The sequence below is a fragment of the Hyperoodon ampullatus genome, assembly GCF_949752795.1.
Source record: "Hyperoodon ampullatus genome assembly, chromosome: 4".
Taxonomy (NCBI): Eukaryota; Metazoa; Chordata; class Mammalia; order Artiodactyla; family Ziphiidae; genus Hyperoodon; species Hyperoodon ampullatus.
In genome coordinates, this window is record NC_136917.1 from 66,577,115 (window position 1) to 66,599,284 (window position 22,170).

A 22,170-nucleotide genomic window follows, 5' to 3' on the forward strand; every position below is an offset into this window, starting at 1 on the left:
GTCACCTTAATATTGAAGACTGAATTCCACTAGTTTGAAAGCTCTCACGTACATAACTGTAAAACCTTGGGCCTCTTTTGAGGTTTCTCTCTTACAGACCTATCTCTGGTGTTTTTGGAGGTTGTCGCATAGTGTCACAAAGCATGCATGGCCACTGTGCGTGGCACTGCTTTCACTTGGCTCTGGGCCACCACTCCATACTCCCAGCAGACTGCTGCTGGAGCTGGCACCACAGCCCTACTCTGAATTGCCACTCTGTGCTCCACCTAAGCCACTGTTGACTCAGGGGCTGCTACTTTACACTCTATGCCTGCCATCCCTGTCATAGCTGCTTCACCTGGACCCCCATTCCCTCTCCCTCAGGCTGCTGTTTATGCTGGCGCTGCTGCCCAAGGTAACTCTCTTGGCCTTTCCACATGGGCTGCTGCTGGCCCAGCTGCTGTCACTCTACCTGGATGCTACTTCTGGGTGCCTTGCTGCTCTGTCCTACTCCATTGCCAGACCTTCCGCTTTGCCTCCTGCTTCTGCTGTGGTCACCCTATCCTTTGCAGCCAGTCAACATCCTTCACTGTCATCACCAATCTGCCTTAGGCTGCTAGCATTCACCTTTTATAAAATGGGTAGAGAAACAGTTTCCTCTTCTCTGTGTTCTGTTCTCTTATAGAATTCCACCTCAGAGCTGCTTGGGGCCTGAGGTGTTACATAGTTTAAGGAGTCTTCAGTATTATCCACACATGCTCCTGTCCTCATAGGTTCATGTTGGCGATTAGGACAGCAGTAGAGCTTGTGGGGAAGTTGAGTCAGAGGCACTGCACTACACCCAGAAATCCTCTTGAAATCTCGGGTCTTATTACTGAGTTTAGTTTATTGTTCTAGGCTTCTTTCCTTGAGATTGTGCCAGGTTTCTTACAGGAGCTGCATAATCTACTTCTCTTTTACCCAGTTTTCTACTCAGTTTGAATTCCTATCATGAACACAGTTCAAATGCTTGTCTTAGAAGATGCCAGTGAATACAAACAGATCCAGTGGTGTGTGAGGGCCTCACTCCACACTAGAATATAAAGGATAGTCACTCTACTGTAGGATTTTAAAACTCTCATTTGGCTTTATCAGAGGGAAATAACTTCATTTCATACATGTATACGTGTGTATGTTTGTATGTACATGTATCAACAATTATTTGCAGATACATATATTGTGACAAATGCTCCAAGTATATCTATGAGCAAAACAAAGATCTTTGTCTTCAAAGCGCTTACATTTAGTGGGAAGACAGGAAAAAAATAACAAATACAATAAACAAATATAATATGTATTAGTAGCTGATAACTGCAGAAAAAAAACAGTAGAACAGGGTAAGGATAATCTGAAGTGTCAGTGGTCTGTGTGTGCACATGTGTGAGTGTGTGCCTGCATGCATGGGCACAGTTGTAGTAGTAAACCAGATGGTTAGGGCAAGTCTCATTGAGAAGGTTCCCTCACTGAGGGAAGACAAGAAGGAAGAGAGAAAGTTAGCTAAGGAGAAGAACATTTCAGGGAGAGGGCACAGCCAGGGCAAAGTCCTAACCCAAGAGTGTGCATGGTGTAATGGAGTAACAGCAAGGAAGCTGTTGAAGGGGAGTGAAGCTGAGTGAAAGGGAGAGTAGAAAGAGACAAGGTCAGAGAGATAATGGGATGCCAGGTTAAGTTGGACCTTGAACCTGTTGTAAAGGTTTTCACTTTTACTGACTAAAATGGGAAGTTTTTGGAGGACTTTGAGCAGACAAATGATACGACCTGTCTTACATTTTTTAAAGCTCTGGCTTCTAACTATGAGGTTTAGGTTAGAGGAAGAGGGATAGTGAAGAGGTTATGAGGTTAGTCCAAATGAGAGAGGATGGTGGCTCAGACCAAGGTAGTAACTGAAGGGGTGGTGAGTACTCAGATTCTGGTAATACTTGAAGGGAGAGTCACATAGGATTTCCCAAGAAATTGGATGTGAGAGAGAGAGAGGAGTCAAAGCTAACTCTAATATTTTTTACCTGAGCAGATGGAAGGAAGGAGCTGTTACGAACTTTCAAGATGCCAAGATAGGGAATGCTGCAGGTGGGCCAAGTTTAAAGAGTAAGGTCCGGAGTTCTGCTGGAGACCTGTAGAGTATGAGATGCCTATTAGACATTCAAGGAGATGTTGAATAGGCAGTTGGATATTCAACTCAGGACTCAAGAGGGAGAACTGGGCTGAAGAGAGACATTTGGGAGTTGTCAGATAAGAGGTTTACATTTACAGCCCAGAGACCAGATGAGATCATCCAAGGTAGTGAGTTTGGATAGAGAAGAAAGGGCCCAAGGCTGAGCCTGGGGCACTCCAACACTAAAAGGTTAGAGAGAAGACACCAAGTCAGTCAAACACTGAGAAGAAATAGCCAGGGAGGCAAGAGGAAAACTAAAAGAGTGTGGTATCCTGGAAGTCAAAAGAAAGTACATCAAAGAGGAGGGAGTGATCAGTGTCATAAAATGCTGCTGGTCAGGCAAGATGAGGACTGAAAATTGACCAATGGAATGATCACTGATGGCCTTGACAAGAACAATTTTGGTAGAGTAGTGTAGGCAAAAGCTTCACTGAATTTGGTTCAATAGAGGTGGAAAGGGAAAAATTAGAATCTACAAATGGCTATTAAGGAGTTTAACTGTAAAGAAATTGGACAGTAGGGGGAGGGAAAAGTAGGTCAAAAGGAGTTTTTTGTTCATTTTATTAAAGACAGTAAAAATAATAGCGCCCTTGTAGGAAATGATTTAGTGGAGAGTGAAAAGTTGATAACAGGGCCTAGGGAGCAGGAACTACTGGAGCAATGTCTTTTATTGGGTGAGAGGGAATAGGACCTCAGTGTCTAAGTTGAGGGACTGGCTTTAAACAGAGCACGAATAGCTCATCTATGGTAACAAGCCACTATGGGGGAGATTTTGCTTCATGTAGAAAATGGCAATTTTTAATCTGGTTTCTAATATTGGTCATAAGAGAGCAGAGGGTTTGTCAGATCAATGGAAAGTCAGCTTTCCAAGTTGGCAGCTGTGCCCCTACACATCCTCCCCCAGTACTCATCTGGCACACACATGCCCAATCCCAAGGGGTGGTCCAGGCCCCAGGCATATTTAGGCAAGGCCAAAGAAAGGGGTCTTTACGGTGGTCACTGACATTCAATTCTGGTTTGAAGACGCTCCTGATTTGATTAAAACATCAGGTGGGAATAGAGGAAAGAAACACTTATGTTTTACTGTCAATTGAGTTCCATTTAGGACTAGAAAGGAAGAAAAAAAAACCAGTTTTCTATTTTAAGTAAATAGATAGGGTGATGATGAGTCAATAAATTAGCTAAGAAACAGTGCTAGGAAGGAGAGAAAATAATCTGCTATTTTAAGAAAATGGATGGGGTGACAATGATTTCATTACATTAGCTAAGAAACCAGTCAGCGCTTATTGTACGTTTCAGGGGGAGAGGCCTGAAGACTTGAATCTTGGACAAATCTAGAAGCTTGGCAGCAAACAGAGTAAGAAGCCAAGACTGGATAAGCAGTAGGATGAAGGTAGAAAATGACATTGCAATATGGATTTGTCTTTCTGAGGGAACTGCTGAGAATGGTATGGAGAAGTTAACGGTACCATGTCCCACACTCATGTCCTCATCTGCGTCCACGCCAGTCACCTGTCACTCTGTTAAAGAAGCCTGCTGAAGTACAAGATCTGGACAAGAAGCAGAGTGTATCATCTGAGACCAAAACAGAATTGCAGGGTACTAGTCTACAACAAATAGTAGAAATGCAAATACAAGTGCAGTGATGTGTGAGTCTTCACCTGCATTCGTTTTGTTTAAAATTTCATTTAGCAGTAGCTCTGTTTTGATTCACTGTCGCTATCAAATAATGCCAATAATAGCTAACATATTAAGAACTTACAATGTGCCAGGCACTGTTCTAAGTAGTTAAAATGTATTTATTTAGGGACTCCCCTGGTGGTCCAGTGGCTAAGACTCCTCGCTCCCAATGCAGAGGGCCTGGGTTCAATCCCTGGTCAGGGAACTAGATCCCACATGCCACAACTAAGAGTTTGCATGTCGCAACTAAAGATCCCGCATGCTGCAACTAAGACCTGGTGCAGCCAAATAAATAAATAAATAAATATTTTTTAAAAACGTATTTAATTAATTTCAAGCAGGGACCATTATTCTCCCTTTACGGATGAGGAAGCTGACGCACAGAGAGGTTAGATAACCTGACTCTGCACACAAAGCTAGTGGCTAAGTTGGGAGACAATCCAGGCAGTCTAGTGACAAAAGCCAATGTTCCTACCTACTTTGGAATAGTCCCATCTCAGGACTTGGGGACTTCTGGATTGCTAAGAACTTCTTACTGACTTTGGGTGTTTGTGAAAAAATCTGTTTTATCTTTGCATTATGAGATTCTATTTCAATATTAAAATTTGATTGAGTGGAAATTTCTTGTCTTCACAGAGATTTTAAAGTAGAAAAACTTAGCTACTCTTTCTTATGAATCCAAACAATTTCTGGGAGCACTCATCCATGTGAGCATTATGTAATGGTGAGTCAGAGCTGTTTGAAAGGTTTGGGAAGTGATACATTATTTATACTGCTAATTATCACACTAAAATTATAAATTTGCACAATGTTTATTGTGAATATTCTTCAGGTGCAGTTTAGTTATTCAAATTAGTTCTGACTTTATGTATACATATGAATCAATGCTAACTTGCCATGTTCTTTTCAATACCCGTATTTACCAATTAATAAAATATTAAAATTTACACAATTCACCTATGGAAAACAGCTGATGGCAAGTGGGAAAAAAGAGGGCTTATAGAGAAAAAAATGAGAAAGAACAGTTCATTTTTGCAAGTAAGTAAAAACATTTTCCTCTTTATTTTATAAATTGTAGAAGTGGAAAAATGAAACAAAGAAGTATGTTAGGCATGAAGCTCTTCCACCCTGTAACAGAAGTAGCTCATGAAAGCTTCATCCTCTGGAGAAAGAGTGGGTATTCTGGGATTGCTTTTTGTTGTTGTTTTTCCCACAGATAGTGTGCTCACACAACAGAGTATTACATTGTAAATTCTGAAGGTATGGTCACATTTCTCACTTCCTGTATATTTTGCATAGTATCTGGTGCTTTGCATAGGAGAGGGTGTTATTAATAAATATTGTTTTGGCTGGGTATGATGATTAATTATATGTGTCAACCTGATTGGCTAAAGGATGCCCAGGGCTTCCCTGGTGGTGCAGTGGCTGAGAACCTGCCTGCCAATGCAGAGAACATGGGTTTGAGCCCTGGTCCGGGAAGATCCCACATGCCACGGAGCAACTAAGCCTGTGCGCCACAACTACTGAGCCTGTGCTCTAGAGCCCGCATGCCACAACTACTGAAGCCCGTGTGCCTAGAGCCCATGCTCCACAACAAGAGAAGCCTCTGCAATGAGAAACCCACGCACCGCAAAGAAAAGTAGCCCCCGCTCTCCACAACTAGAGAAAAGCCCGCACGCAGCAACGAAGACCCAACGCAGCCAAATATAAATAAATTAATAAATTAATTTTTTAAAAAACGATGCCCAGATGGTTGGTAAGACCTTATTTCTGGGTGTTTCTGTGAGGGTGTCTCCAGAAGAGGTTAGCATTTGAATCAGTAAAGAAGATCTTCCTTACCAATGTTGTGGGCATGAACAGAACAAAAAGTGGAGGAATGATGAATTTGCTCTGTTTGAGCTGAAACATCCATCTTCTCCTGCTCTCAGACATGGGCGCTTCTGGTCCTCAGGCTGTCAGACTCAGATCAGGACTGACACCACATGGCTCTGCCACTCCCACTCCTATTCTTAGGACTTTGGACTGGGACTGACTCCATATCACCAGCTTTCCTGGTTCTCCGGCTTGGAGATGGCAGATCGTGGGACTTGGCCTCCATAACTGGCATGAGCCAATTCCTATAAGTATAAAGATTTACAGATATTGGTCTGTTTCTCCAGAAAACCCTAACTAATTTACACAGAATAGATAAGCAAAACATTTAGTCTCAGGTGAGGTACTCCTGGAAACATTTCAACCTTGGAGACACACAAACAAGTGTGTATAACTTGGAGATTAAAGTCAAGTACACATAGGCACTGATAATGTAGAACTGTGCTCTAGCAATCAGGCGTAGCACACGTTTCACAAAATACCACTTCGAGAATGGCTTGTCCTGAGCAAAATATCAATAACAGTTCTGTCCTGATTTACTGCGTGATCTTAAATAATTTATTATCTTCTGTCATTCTACCTCATTTTCTACATGTATAATAAGATGTCCTATCAAGGTGCCATAAAGTCACATTACCTAATTGTGCTAAATGTGCAGATGAAGTGTTACATGCTGCTTGCTTGGAAATATTTTCTGAGAAAAAAGTCAAAAGTATTTTTTAAACAGGTTATTCCTAAAACAAATGACATAATTAAGTGCAAGTGTGTGCTCAGAGCATTATGTGCTGACAGACAACATTTATAGGAATTCAGTACTTTAAAGTAATTCCTGTACCAACCATTACTCAGCCACATTAATATAAAATGCAAAGAAATTAGAGTGATCATAAACAGAATTAATCAAGACCTTATTCCAATAGACACCTACAACACATTTGCTGTGGCCACCCACAACTTTTCTTTTCTGCATTGTGTGTGTATCAAAGCCACAACACGATGTGTTTGCAAATGACATTTATAGCAGCTCAAGTTCTGTATATAATAGTTAATGACCCATCTCCAAGAATTCTATTTTTCAGCCTTATTGGTTCACTATTGTAGAGGGAAGTAATAAAGCTCTACAGTTCCTGAAAAAAATGGTCAGACTTTTTATTTTTAGTGTAAAGGGTCAGAATTTCATTCTTCAGAAAGGGATACTGAGGTACATTCAGAATTAGCAACAAATATAAGCTGCTATCAATCAGGGAGCTTCCTGGTACCAGAACGAATTAAATGGTAATTGGATTATTTTAAAATCTTGAAGTATAACAGAATTATGAGCTTACCACTTACTGGTATAATGTATACCATTATTAATATCAACAATTTCTTTTATTTTTCAAATATATTGTGTTCAAGTCACTATGCCAAGATCACAGGGGCTAACAATGTAACATATATTGTATTTTTTTTTTAAATAAAAACTTTCATTGGCCAAGATGGTGGAGGAGGAAGACCCTGAGCTCACCTCCTCTCATGGGCACACCAAAATTACAACTATTCACAGAGCAACTATTGATGAGAAAGACTGGAATCTAGCAGAAAAGACCTTCTACATCTAAAGTTATAAAGAAGGAACCACAACAAGGTGGGGGGGTGGGGGTGGCGGGCAGAGATGCAGTATAGTCAAGACCCATTCCCTGAGTGGGCAACCAACAAATAGGAGGATAATTACAATTGCAGAGGTTTCCCTCAAGGATTGAGTGGTCCAAGAAACATAGGGCTCCCCAGCCCAGAGGTCCTGCACCAGGAAGACAGATCCCCAGAACGTTTGGCTTTGAAGGTCAGTGGGGCTTACATTCAGGACACCCAAGGGGCTGCAGGGATTAGAGACTGCACTCTTAAAGGATGCACACAAAATCTCACAAGCTCTGGGAGCCAGGGCAGAAGCAGTAATTCGAAAGGAGACTGGGTCAGGTTCACCTGCTGATCTTGGAGAGTCTCCTGGAGAGACAAGGAGGCAACTGGAGCTCACCCTGAGGTCACAGACACTGGTGGCAGCCCTTCTGGGGAGCTTGTTCTACCACGTGGACACTGGTGCTGGTGAGTGCCATTTTAGAATCTTTCCTCTAGCTTATTAGCTTCAGGACCTGGCCCTGCCCACCAGCCTCTGGAAACCATATGGGAACACCTCAGGCCAAGCAACTAGACACAGGCCCACCCACCATCAGGCAGGTTGCTTTAAGACTCCCTGAGCCCACAACAAGCCTGGGACACAGCCCTGTCCATCAGAGGGCCCATGACCTGGCCTTACACACCAGTGGACAGGCACAAGCCCCAGGAACCCCAGGGCCCTGAAGCCAGAGACCTTGGGGCCCAGCTCTGCCTACCAGTGAGGTGGCATTAGCCCTGGGACCCCTGGGCCTCGGCTCCAACCACCAGTGGGCCCTGAAGTCAGACAGCCTTGGACCCAGCTCCACCCACTACTGGCAGGCACCAGCCCCAGGATTTCCTGGACTCAGGCCCCATCCACCAGCAGGCAGATGCTAGCCCCAGGAACGCCACAGCCCCACAGCTTTCTGTGGCAGGACCCAGCCCACCCTCAAGGGGCCAACATCAGATCTGAGACACCTTGGGCCCCTCACCCAGCTGCCCCAAGATCTGGTCTCACTCACCAGCAGGTGACACAAACTTCAGGACAGGACACCCTGGACCCTGCAGCCAACTGTGTCAGGAACTTGCCCAGCCCACCAGTGGGCCAAAACCAGCTCCAGGACTCCCAGGACCCTGAAGCCAGAGATCCAGGGGCCTGGGTCCACCCACCACTAAGCCAGCACTAGCCCCAGAGCTCCATGGACCTTTTAGTGTCTCATGCATTTCTACCTGTTTATGTTTTGTGCAGTTCTAAAAGGGAAGTTTATAGTGACACAAGCCTACCTCAGGAAACAAGAAAAATCTCAAATAAACAACCTAACCTTATACCTAAAGGAACTAGAAGAAGAACAAACAAAACCCAAAGTTAGAGAAGGAAAAAGATAATAAAGATCAGAGCAGAAATAAATGAAAGAGACTAAAAAAAGAGACATAGAAAAGATCAATGAAACTAAAAGTTGGTTCTTTGAAAAGATAAAATTGATAAACTTTTAGCCAACCTCATCAGGAAAAAAAGAGGGCCCAAATCAACAGAATAAGAAATGTAAAAGGAAAAGTTACATTGATACCACAGAAATACAAAGGATCGTGAGAGATTAGTAAATAAATAAAATGGACAACCTAGGACAAATTCCTAGAAATGTACAATCTTGTAAGACTGAACCAGGAAGATATAGAAAATATGAACAGACCAATTACCAGTAATGATATTGAATCAGTAACTGCAAAATTCCCAACCAACAAAAGTTCAGAACCAGAAGCCTTCACAGGTGAATTCTACCAAACATTTAGTATTAACACCTATTCTTCTCAAACTATTCCAAAAAATTGCAGAGGAAGGAACAGTTCCAAACTCATTCTACAAGGCCAGCATCACCCTGATACCAAAACTAGACAAAGATATCACAAAAAGAAAATTACAAGCCATTGACTTCAGTCTATACTACAAAGCTACAGTAATCACAACAGTGTGGCACTGACTCAAAAACAGACACATAGATCAATGGTCAGAGTAGAGAGCTCAGAAATAAACCCATGTACTTATCGTCAATTAATCTACAGCAAAGGAGATAAGAATATACAATGAAGAAAATACAGTCACTTTAATAAGAAGTGCCGGGAAAACTGGACAGCTACATGTAGTATAATGAAATTAGGACATTTTCTCACACCATATACAAAAATAAACTCAAAATGGATTAAACACTTATATGTAAGACCAAAACCCATAAAACTCCTAGAAGAAAACATAGGTGGAACACTGACATAAATTGTAGCAATATGTTTTTGGATCTGTCTCCTAAGGAAAAAGAAATAAAAGCAAAAATAAACCAATGGGACCTAATTAAATTTAAAAGTTTTTGCAAAGGAAACCATCAACAAAACGAAAAGGCAACCTACTGAATGGGAGAAAATATTTGCAAATGATATGACCTATAAGGGATTAATATCCAAAATATAGAAACGGTTCATATAACTCAACAACAAAAAAACAACTGGAATAAAAAATGGGCAGAAGATCTGAATAGATTTTTTTCAAAGAAGACGTACAAATGGCCAACCGGCACATAAAAAGATGCTTGACATAATTAATCATCAGAGAAATGCAAATCAAAACCACATTGAGATATCACTTCACACCTGTCAGAATGTCTATCTTCAAGGGACTTCCCCGGTGGTCCAGCAGCTAACACTCCACACTCGCAATGCAGGGGGCCAGGGTTTGATCCCTGGTCAGGGAACTAGATCCCATGTGCCGCAACTAAAGATCCTGCATGCTGCAACTAAAGATCCAGCATGCCACAACTAAAACATCCCGTATGCCACAACTAAAGATCCCACATGCTGCAACAAAGATCCTGCAGGCAGCAACGGAGGTCCCGTGTGCCACAACTAAGAATCGGCACAGCCAAATAAATTTTTTTTAAAAAAAGAAAAAAATGGCTATCATCAAAAAGATGACAAATAACAAATGTTGAAATGGATGTAGAGAAAAGGGAACCCTTATACACTGTTGGTAGGATGTAAATTGGTGCAGCATCTATGAAAAATAGTATGGAGATTCCTCAAAAAACTAAAATCCAGGGATGATAAATGATTTGCTCAAAGACCCAATTTTCACTGACAGAGCTATGACTAGAACCCAGAACCCTGTTCCCTCTTTGGTAGGCTTATCTCCAGGTGACGTTAGACATTTATTGAATGAATAATGACCCCACACATTAACTCACTTTGAATTTCAACTCATAATTAGCTCTTTTCTAATGGACTTGCCATCTTGTTTTGGTCTGAATAGGTAACAAACTGTCCCTGGGGTACTTACTTCCCAGAAGAGAAACAACCAGTTTTACAATTCTGCCTCTCCTGCTCAAGCAGTTTGAGCTAATTACAGAAGAGCCTTATTTGGTGTAGTGGGTTCTGTGCAACTACCGAGACGTCCCCTTCAGAAGGAGGCATTAATTTCCTTAGCTCCTGGGACTGTGCACAGCTACTGTTCTTTCTAGGAGTTGTCACACTGAAGGAAGCTGCCTCACTAAGGTTTTATCTCTTCCCTGGGGTTGCCCCACCTTCAATGACTGTTGATACCAACGAACAAAAGCCCAGTCCCCTTCCCACAGTTCAGAATAATTCTGATAGCCAGTTCAGCTCCAGGCCTCCTCTGCAGCTGCATCACAGTTCAACAACTTCCTCTGCCCAATCTCACTTCTCACTCCCTCACAGAGGTTACTCCTGACTGCACTCCTGCATCCGTATCTCTGTCTCAAGGTCCATTTCTCTGGAAATCTTACCTAAAACAGTAGCCCTTACACTCTGTTGCCAGAGTAAAAGATAACAGGAGAGAAAAATGCTACAAAAGAAGTTTGTGGCAGAAAGCTTAAGGTTTCCCCAAACTTCTCCTGCCTCACAAAATCCCATTTTTTTATTCCAATTTATATATTTTAAATGATGTTAGGTATGAGTTATTTTATATGTTTACTTCTTTCAAGAGATTAAAAGCACATTACCTTATATATTTATATTTTACAAACCACTTTCTAATAAATTACTTTATATTCTTAAAACTCTAATTCCTGTGTAGCAGTAATTACACTATAATTGCCTACTTTCTGAGAGTCTTTCCTGCTAGACTGTCTTGTCTTTGATTCTCTAGCACCTATATCACAATCCACAACTCCATATGGGATCCTCAGTGAATTAACAATTGCCCTTCAAGATATACTTACAGTAAAAAACTACAGAACAGGGCTTCCCTGGTAGCTCAGTGGTTGAGAGTCCGCCTGCTGATGCAGGGGACACGGGTTAGTGCCCCGGTCCAGGAAGATCCCACGTGCCGCGGAGCAGCTGGGCCCGTGAGCCACGGCTGCTGAGCCTGCGCGTCCGGAGCCTGTGCTCTGCAACGGGAGAGGCCACAACAGTGAGAGGCCCGTGTACCGCAAAAAAGAAAACCAAAAACAAAAAACAAAAATTACAGAACATATGAGGAAAGACTATGTCATGAACAAATAGAATATTCTGAAAGAGTATAAAATTATCTTTAAATGATGAAAGATATAAAAGATATAAAGAACACATAACTGTGAAAAAGGAACAGAGAAAGAGAGAAAGAGAGAAAGAGAGAGAGAGACAGAGACAGAGAGAGAAAGAGAGAGAGAGAGAGAGGGAGAATATGGGTCTACCCCTCTACCCCTGAGCTCTCTCTGGTCAGTTGCTAACCATCCTTCAGTTCTTTCACCAATACTACACTTTAAAAAAATCATTATGGCTTTGTAGTATTTTTTAAACAGCTTTATTGAGTTATGATTGAACTATAGTAAACTATACACATTAAATATGTACATACACCCATGAAACCATCACCACAATCAGGATAATGAAAATATCCATCACCCTTTAAAATTTCCTCATGCACCTTTTCAGTCCCTCCCTCCACCCATCTCCCTGCTCTCATCCCCTGGCAACCACTGATCTGCTTTCAGTAACTATGAATTAATTTGTGTTTTCTAGAACTTTATAGAAAAGGAATCATAAAATATGTACTTGTTTTTGTATGGTTTCTTTCACTCAGGATAAGTACCTTGAGATGTATCTACGTTGTTGTTTGCAGCAATAGTTCATTTCTTTTTATTCATGAGAAGTATTCCATTGTACAGACATACCGATTTGGTTATTCCTTCATCTGCTGATGGATATTTGGGTTGTTTCCAGTTTGGGGCCATTACAAATAAGGCTGCTATAACTAAGTCTTTTTTTTTAAATTGAGATGTAACTGACATTCAATATTATACCAGTATCACGCACACAACATAATGATTTGATGTTTGTATATATTGCCAAATGATCACCACATTAAGTCTACACACAGCTGCAAATCTTTTTTTCTTGTGATGAGAACTTTTAAGATATATTCTCTTAGCAACTTTCAAATATATAATACAATATTATTAACTATAGTCACCATGCTGTACATTACAAACCCATGGTTTATTTATTTTACAACTGGAAGTTTGTACCTTTTGATTCCCTTCACCCATTTCTCCCACCCCTCAAACCCTGCCTTCAGCAAACACCCATTACTATGAGTTTGGGTTTTTTGTTTGTTTTGTTTTCTTCTTAGATTCCACATCTAAGTGAGAGCATCCATTATTTGTCTTTCTCTGTTTGACTTAGAAGACAAGGTCCACCTATGTTGTCATAAACGGCAAGATTTCCTTCTTTTTTTATGGCTGAATGATATTGCACTGTATTATATGCATACACACACATATACATATATACAGACACACACAACATTTTCCTTATCCAGTCATTCATTAAAAGACACTTAGGTTGCTTCCATGTCTTGGCTATGGTAAATAATGCTGCAACGAACATAGGGGTGCATATATTTTTTCCAGTTAGCATTTTCATTTCCTTCATATAAACACCCAGAAGGAGAATTGCTGGATGACATGTTAGGCCTATTTTTTTTAAATTATATACATTTCAACATTATACAGCATTATACTTCAATGCTGTATCTGTATACACTACAAAGTGAGCACTACCACAAATTTTGTTACTATCCATCACCATACAGTTGGCCTGTTCACCATTTCACCCACTGGCAACTCCTCACCCTCTGGCAACTACTAATCTAATCTCTGTATCTATGAGTTTGTTTTTGTTTTATTTTATTTTTTTAAGGTTCCACATGAATGAAATCGTGTTTTGTCTTTCTCCATCTGACTTAGTTCAATTAGCATAATACCTTCAAGGTCCATCCATGTTGTTCAAATGGCAGGATTTCATTCTTTTCAATGGCTAAGTAGTATTCCATTGTGTATATATGTCACATCTTTATCCATTTACCCACTGATAGACACTTAGGTTGTTTCCATATCTTGGCTATTATAAATAATGATGCAGTGAACATAGGGGTGCATATACCTTTTCAAATTAGTGTTCTCATGTTCTTCAGATAAATACCCAGAAGTGGAGTAGTTGGGTCACACAGTTGTACGATTTTTAATTTTTTGAGGATCCTCCATACTGTTTTCCATAGTGGCTCCACCAATTTACATTCCCACTAACAGTGAACAAGAGCTCCCTTTTCTCCATATGCTTGCCAACACTTGCTATTTCTTGTCTTTTTGCTAATAGCCATTCTAACAGGTGTGAGATGATAGCTCACTGTGGTTTTGATTTGCATTTCCCTGATGATTAGTGATGCTGAACGTCTTTTCGGTAATTCCCTGGCGGTCCAATGGTTAGGACCCCGTGCTTTCACAGCTGAGGGCTCGGGTTTGATCCCTGGTTGGGGAACTATGATCCCACAAGCTGTGTGGCGTGGCCAAAAAAAAAAAACCATCTTTTCATGTACCTGTTGGCCATCTGGATGTCTTCTTTGGGAAAATGTCTATTCAGATCCTCTGCCCATTTTAAAATTAGATTTTTTTTGCTATTCAGTTATATGAGTTCTTTATATAATTTGGATATTAGCTCCTTATCAGATATATTATTTGCAAATATTTTCTGTCTGGAAGTTGCCTTTTCATTTTGTTGATGATTTCTTTTGCTGTGTAATATAAACATGTAAGTCTTTGTGCTTTCACTTCCCTTAGGTAAATACCTAGGAGCGGGAAGTCAGGATTATAAAGGAAGTATATGTTTAACTTTGCAAGAAACGGCTGAATAGTTTTCCAAAGTTGTTGTGCCATTTTACATTTCTCTCAGTAATGAATGAGGATTTCAGTTCCTTTACATCCTTGCCAAGACTTGGTATGTTCAGTCATTCTAATTTTAGCTATCATAATAGGTATGTAGTAGTATCTCATTATGATTTTAATTTGTAATGACTAATGATGTTGAGATCTTTTTACATGCTTATTTTCCATTTGTACATATATAGTTTTTCCATTTATATATTTTTTGAAAAAGTATCTACTCAAATATTAAAAAATTGTTTTTTGTTTTCTTATGATTAAAAGTTCTTTATATTTTCTGGATAACAAGTTTTTTTTTTAATCAGTTTATGATTTTTATTATTTTCTCCCCATCTGTGGCTTATCTTCTCATTCTCTTAACAATTATCTTTTATAGAGCAAGGTTTTTAATTTTGACAAAGTCCAGTTTATTAATTTTTTCTTGTATGTATTGTGCTTTTGGTGTCATATCTTAGAAATCTTTGTCTAACCCAAAGTCACAAAGATTTTCTCCTGTTACTTCAAGAAGTTTTACAGTTTGAGGCTTTGTATTTAGATCTATGATTGATTTTGAGATAATTTTTGTATATGTGTCAAGCATGGACCAAAGTTCCATTTTTTTGCATATAGATATCTAATTTTATTCTTTTGTCATAGCTGATTTAGCTATTTAAGGACCTTTATTATTCCTCATAAATTTTTGAGTAAGTTTTATCAGTTCCTTATAAAAATCCTACTGCAATTTTAACTGTGATTACAACAAATTTAAAGATCCGGGAATAATCAACAAGAGTATGTTTCTCCAATTATTTCACTGAAACTGTCTTGCCAAAGTCACCAAAGTCAGCTCCATGTTGCCCTTCCTAGTGGAATTTTTAATTATGATCACAATGCAGTCACTCCCTCACAAAAAAACACTTTTTTTACCTGGGTTCTAAGACTCTACACACCAGGGGTCAACAAGCTTTTCCTGCAAGGGGGCCAGATAGCAATTTTGGGCTTTGTGGATCATACAGTTTGTTGAAATTACTCAACTATGCCACTGTAGTATGAAAGCAGCCATAGAGAATATGTAAATGAATAAGTGTGGTAGTGTTCCAATAAAAGTTTATTTACAAAAAAAGACAGTGGGTCAGATTTGGCCCCCGTGAGCCATAGTTTGCCAGCTTCTGTTCTACATTCTCCTTGTTTTCAGAAACTTCTTTGTCTCTTGTGCTTGTTGTTTCTTAACTCTTTAACCTTTAACATTGGAGTGCCACAAAAGACTCAATCATGGACTTTTCTTCTCTATGTCAATTTCTTAGTGATTTCATCCAATGTCATGACTGTAAGTATTTTATCTATATTAATGGCTCCCAAATTTATATCTCCAGCCCAGACCACTTCCTGAACTTCAGATCTTAGTCCAGTGTCTTATTAACATCTCCACTTGGATACCTTCTAGATATTTCAATTAATACATGCCCAAAACGAAATGCCTGATCTTTTTTCACAAATCTAGTCTGTTTTCACCATTACAATTGATGACAACAATATCCTTCCACCTGCACAGGCCAAAACCCTTGGGAATCATCCCTGACTCTTTTCTTTTCCTCTTACCTCAGATTCAATCCATCAGGAAACCCAGGAGCTGTATCAAAATATAGCCATAATTTTGCCACTTCTCACCACCATCACTGCTGCCACTCTGGTATAAGCCACTATCATCTCTTACCTAGAATAACGCAAGAAACTTCTAATTAGTATCCCTGAATTCATCCTTGCCACCATGGTCTATTCTCAACACAACAGCCAGAATGATGTCTTTAAAACTTAAAATCAGATCATATCACTCCTCTTCCCAAAACCATCTAATGGCTCTGCATTTTATTAAGAGTAAAAACCACAGTCCTTATAATAGCCTACGTAACCTGGCATCTACTCTCTGCCTCCTTCTACCATATCATTTCCATTACTTTTTAAAAATATATATTTATTTATTTGGTTGCACCAGGTCTTAGTTGCAGCAGGCGGGCTCCTTAGTTGCGGCATGCATGTGGGATCTAGTTCCCTGATCAGGGATCAAATCCAGGCCCCCTGCTTTGGGAGCGCAGAGCCTTATCCACTAAGCCACCAGGGAAATCCCTCATTTCTATGACTCCGTCTCCTACTACTATCCCCCTAAAATCACTTTGCTCCTGTCACTTGGTTCTCCTCAAACATAGCAGACAAGAACCTGTCTCAGGAACACTGCATTAGCAGTTTGCTCTGCTTGGAAAGCTCTTCCCTTAGATATGTGCATGGCTAGATCCCTCAGATCCTTCGTCTTTGCTCAACTATCACTTCCTTAGTGAGAGCTTCCCTAATCGCAGGACTTCAAATTGCAACATCCCGTTCTTCCTAGCTTTCCTATTTCCCTTTTCTACCTTATCTTTCTCTACATTACTTATCACCTTCTTATTTACTTTTTAATTTTGTTTATTATCTGTCTCTTACCTACAGAAAGTTAAGTTCCCCCAAGGCAGTGAATTAGTGAGAGTCTTAAAAGGAAATAGATGATGTACTTAAAATACATGTTTGAGGAAGATTTATTTATAAAGAGTCTATTTACAAAACTGTGCATGTAAAGGAACTCACATGCATAGTAGCAGATGAGATGTTGCTGTCCCAGATCTGAAGATGGGAGGGAAGCTCTTATCCAAACTGGAAGGAAAGAACTGTACAGAGGTCACCGTGAGAGATACTTTGAGGGGCAATGCCAGCATGAGGCAATCTCTCGGGGAAAGAGCCAGGAAAAAAAATACCTGCCTTCACTCTCTTCCCTCCTTCTGATCTCCGGCCAGGGTCCTCTGAACCAACCAAAAGTCAGAGGGTACAAGAGCCACTTGAGCTGATTCATATAGGTTAGTCTTCCCACAGAAGGCTGAGAGCAACATCAAGAAGGGCTGAGAGTGTATCTAAAGTCACAAGCAGAAGATGAGGCAGGCATTTTTGTTACTTTGGTTCATGGCTGTATCCTACTTGTAGTAGGTCTATAATAAACATGTGTCTAGGTCTTTGTTCAAAAAAGAGGGAATGACCAATTATGCAATTGCTACTGATAGGGTGAATAAAGTAAGAAATGAGAATTGACCTCTGGACTTACCAAGTAAAGGTCAATAGTAACTGGGACAAGAAGGGTTTTAGTGGAGTGGTTGGGATTAAATTCTGATTGGGGTCTGTATAAGAGAGAATGGGGACAGAAGTGGAGACAGTAAATATAGAAACCTCTTAGAACAAAGAAGAGCAGAAAAATGGTGCTGAAGCTCGAGAGGGGGAGCTGGGGTTCAAGAAAGGGTTTTTTTGTTTTTTTGCGGTACGCGGACCTCTCACTGTTGTGGCCTCTCCCGTTGTGGAGCACAGGCTCCGGACGTGCAGGCTCAGCGGCCATGGCTCATGGGCCCAGCCGTTCCACAGCATGTGGGATCTTCCCGGACCTGGGCACGAACCCACGTCCCCTGCATCGGCAGGCGGACTCTCAACCACTGCGCCACCAGGGAAGCCCGAAAGTTTTTTTTTTTGATGGGAGATATTTCAGAATGTTGAATGCTGTTGAGAACAATCCAGTGGAGAGAGGGAAAAAGGTATTTGGCAGAGGAGGGGGACAACTGTAGGAGCAAAGTCTTTGAATAGCTAAGAGGGTTAGACTGATTCCAATATATAGTAACTTGGGATATGATCAAAGTAGTTTTACATGTTATCAGGAAAAGGACGGACCATTCAATAAATGATGGTGAAGCAAACTGTTAACTCATTAAAAAAAATAAAATTAGATCCCTCTCTCATGTCATAAATAAAATAAATTCTAGATGACGTAAAGGCCCAAACATAAAAAGCAAAACTTCAACATTCAGAGGAAAATGTACTAGAATATCTTTATGATTTGGAGTAGAAAGAATTTCTTAAAAAGCTATAAAGGCAAAATTAATAAAGGAAAAGTTTTTTTAATGAATATGATAAAAATAAAGTCCCAAACTACAGGTTTATCATAAACAGAATTGAAAGACAAATCACATATTGGAAAAAAGGCAATTGTACCACATATAACCAACACAGGATTAATATCAAGAGTATATAAAGGATCAGTAAGAAAAAGCCAGACAACCCAATAGAGAAAAGTGAACAAAGTATATGAATACACATTCATAATGGAAAACTGTAATGACCATAAGCATGACAAGATGATCTACCTCAACAGTAATCCAGAAATGCAAATTAAAGCAATGTGATACCTTTTCATATCCATGAGTTTGAGAAGAGTTATACATAACAATAACAGTGAGGATATGGTGAAAAGGGACCTCTCACACAGGATTGATTGAGGTATAAATTGGTACAGTTACTTTAAAGAACAAGTAAAAAATTCCTGGAAAACTGGAATATGTACATACCCTATGCCTCAACAGTTCTGCTTCTTGGTATATACCTAGATAAACTTTTACATGGGTGCAAGAATCCATGTGCTAGTGTTTTCAGTAAATTCATTTGCAATATCAAAAAAATGAAACAGGGCTTCCCTGGTGGCGCAGTGGTTGGGAGTCCGCCTGCTAATGCAGGGGTCAAGGGTTCGATCCCCGGTCCGGGAAGATCCCACATGCCATGAAGCCTAGAAAAAAGCCCGCACGCAGCAATGAAGACCCAATGCAAGCGTAAAAAAAAAAAAAAAAAAAAAAAAAGAAACAATACTATTGTTTATCAAGAGACATGGATAAATAAACTAGCTTATTCTTACAATGGAACAAGACATAAAAGAGAAAGACCTAGATATTTATCCAACAGTATAGATAAACCTCAGAACCTCATGTGTGATGAAAAGTAAGTTGCAGAATATATGGAGCGTAACACCATTCACTTGCATTTTAAAGCCACAGAACAATACAATATATTGTTTTGAACACATACACGTTTGATAAAAGTATAAAAACAAGTACGGGAGTGATATCCACTGACTATAAAATAGTGATTATCCCTGAAATGAGACAAGAAAATAAAAAGGGAGGTAGGACTTCAGCTTTACAGGATTTTATGACTTAAAAGGAAGGAGATTTTTGTTAAACAAATATGGCAAAATGTAACATCTGTCAAATGTGGGAATTAGGTTTACGAGTGTCAGATATACCAGTTGCTGATATTTGAAACATTTTATAATTTAAAATTTTACATAAAAATCACTAGTAGCTTAGGTATTATTGTCCTTTAAAAATTATAAAACATTTAAACATTCAGGAGTTATCAGAATAAAAGTCCTCAAGTTACTAGTCCCCTTCCCCAAATCTCATTTTTCTCCCAGACTAATTATTAACATTTAGCATGCATTACTTCTATGTATTTATATACACATATGCATATATGTGTACAAAAATAGTTGTTTTGTATCTAAGTGGATTCAAAGAGAATATATATTCTGTGACGTGCTTCTTTCACTTGACATGTATATATATATACATATATATATATTCTACATCATACTTTTCAACTTCTGCATAATATCCCAGAGTATGAATAAGCCATATCTTATTTCATTGTTCCCCTAAATTTGGAAATTTAGGCTGTTTAAACAATGCTGTAGAAATTTCTGTACATATACCTGAGGTGTACATTTATTAGTATTCTTGTGAGCCACTGGGATACAGACTGAATAGTATGTTTATTTTAAATTTTGATGTCAATTTCCCTTTCAAAAAGGCCCTATAGGGCTTCCCTGGTGGCACAGTGGTTGAGAGTACGCCTGCCGATGCAGGGGACATGGGTTTGTGCCCCGGTCTGGGAAGATCCCACATGCCGCGGAGCGGCTAGGCCCGTGAGCCATGGCCGCTGAGCCTGCGCGTCCGGAGCCTGTGCTCCGCAATGGGAGAGGCCACAACAGTGAGAGGCCCGCGTACCGCAAAAAAAAAAAAAAAAAAAAAAGGCCCTATAACTTACATTCCTTCCTGAAATATATGAGAGTGCCCATTTTCTCACATGCGTATCACCTTTACATATACTGGATATGACCAGTTTCTTTAACTTTTGCAACTTTAATGAAGAAAAATGTTTCCTTTGTTTTAACCTACATTTCTTTGACCACTAAATGGGTTAGTATTTCTTGTTTTATGAATTTCTTATTTATATCATTTGCTCATTTTTCCATTGAGTTATCTTTTGCTGAGTCATAGGAACATCTTATATCTTAACTATTTTAATTATTACATTGGTGGCAAATTTCTCTAAACTTGATTTATAGTAGCTTTCACAGAATACAGAAGTTTTATATTTTTATGTACACATATCTGTGAATCTGTTGGGATCTTGATAGATTACATTTTAAAGAACTGTCATCTCTACAATTTTCAACTGTCACATCTAGGAACACAGTATGTCTTTCATTTTTAAGTTTTACAGTTTTTTTAAAAAGTCGCTTCCTATTTTACAGTTTTGTTTGCTATTAAACACAGGATCTTTTTTCCATTTCATTTCTGATAGGTTACTCCTGATATATAGTAAAGTTACATTAATTTTGTATTTATCTACTTTCACTTTAGAAAATTCTCCTTAAGAACTGGAATTTTCACTTCTTTGTTGACCTATGGCTTTGTGTTTACAGTGAAATGATTGGTTTTGTCAATGAGTGTAGAAATTCTACCTATTCTTATTATTGTGTGCTTTTTGGACATTGTACTGATGTTAAAATATGCAACTGAAGGCAAAATGAGGACCAACTTAAACACAGTTATACTTGAATCTTAATTTCAATGTTCTGAATTAGATGTTATGCAAACTATCTCTCATATTTCCTTTAGCTTCAAATCTTTAGTGAAGGATTCTTCCCCACATATGCTTGCCAAATCTAAGTCTCCTGGCATATACCCTTTCTGACTTCTGCCAAAAGACTGTTTTACAAAGTCCTGCTGGGCCTCTGAGCCTAGATATCTGCAATTAGAATTTGCACCCACCCACTTTCACTGGGTTTCAATAGTCAAAGTGAAATGTTAGATGTGGGTAATTCCCTCTGGGAACATGGGAAGCTTTTTTTTAACTAACTAAAAAAGATTTAATTAAATCTGACATTGTACCACAGAGAAGTCAGGCACTTAGATAATCATCATTCTCAAAATTTACTCTCTAGAATACTGACAATTTTTGTTTCACAACAGGCCAAGAACTCATAAATTGTTTTAACTGATCTAATAAAACTATTAAATAATGTTAAAATTAATTTGAAATATAAATACATGCTCTTCAAGGACAGGGTGCCAAATCTCTCAAAATTTTATGACAGTGAAACCTATTGTTGATATCCTGGTGTATTACATAGGAACTGTACTGCATAGTCTTAAGGCACAAAATCGCTATATATATATTTTTATATATACACATATATAATACATATACATATATAGTATATATCTTAAAATGTCTAACATACTAGCTTCAATAAAATAAACATCTGAATGATTATTTTTTTATTTTATGTAACATGTTAGTTATTAATCTCTGTTGCTCCTAATGATAACTAGATTGTAAAAAGAAAAGAACTATTTTTTGATGAGATATTTAAATTAACATCAGTGAAGAATGGAACAAGGGAATTCAGGTTAAAGAAAAAAAACTAGAAACTTCTAAAAATGTTAAATAATA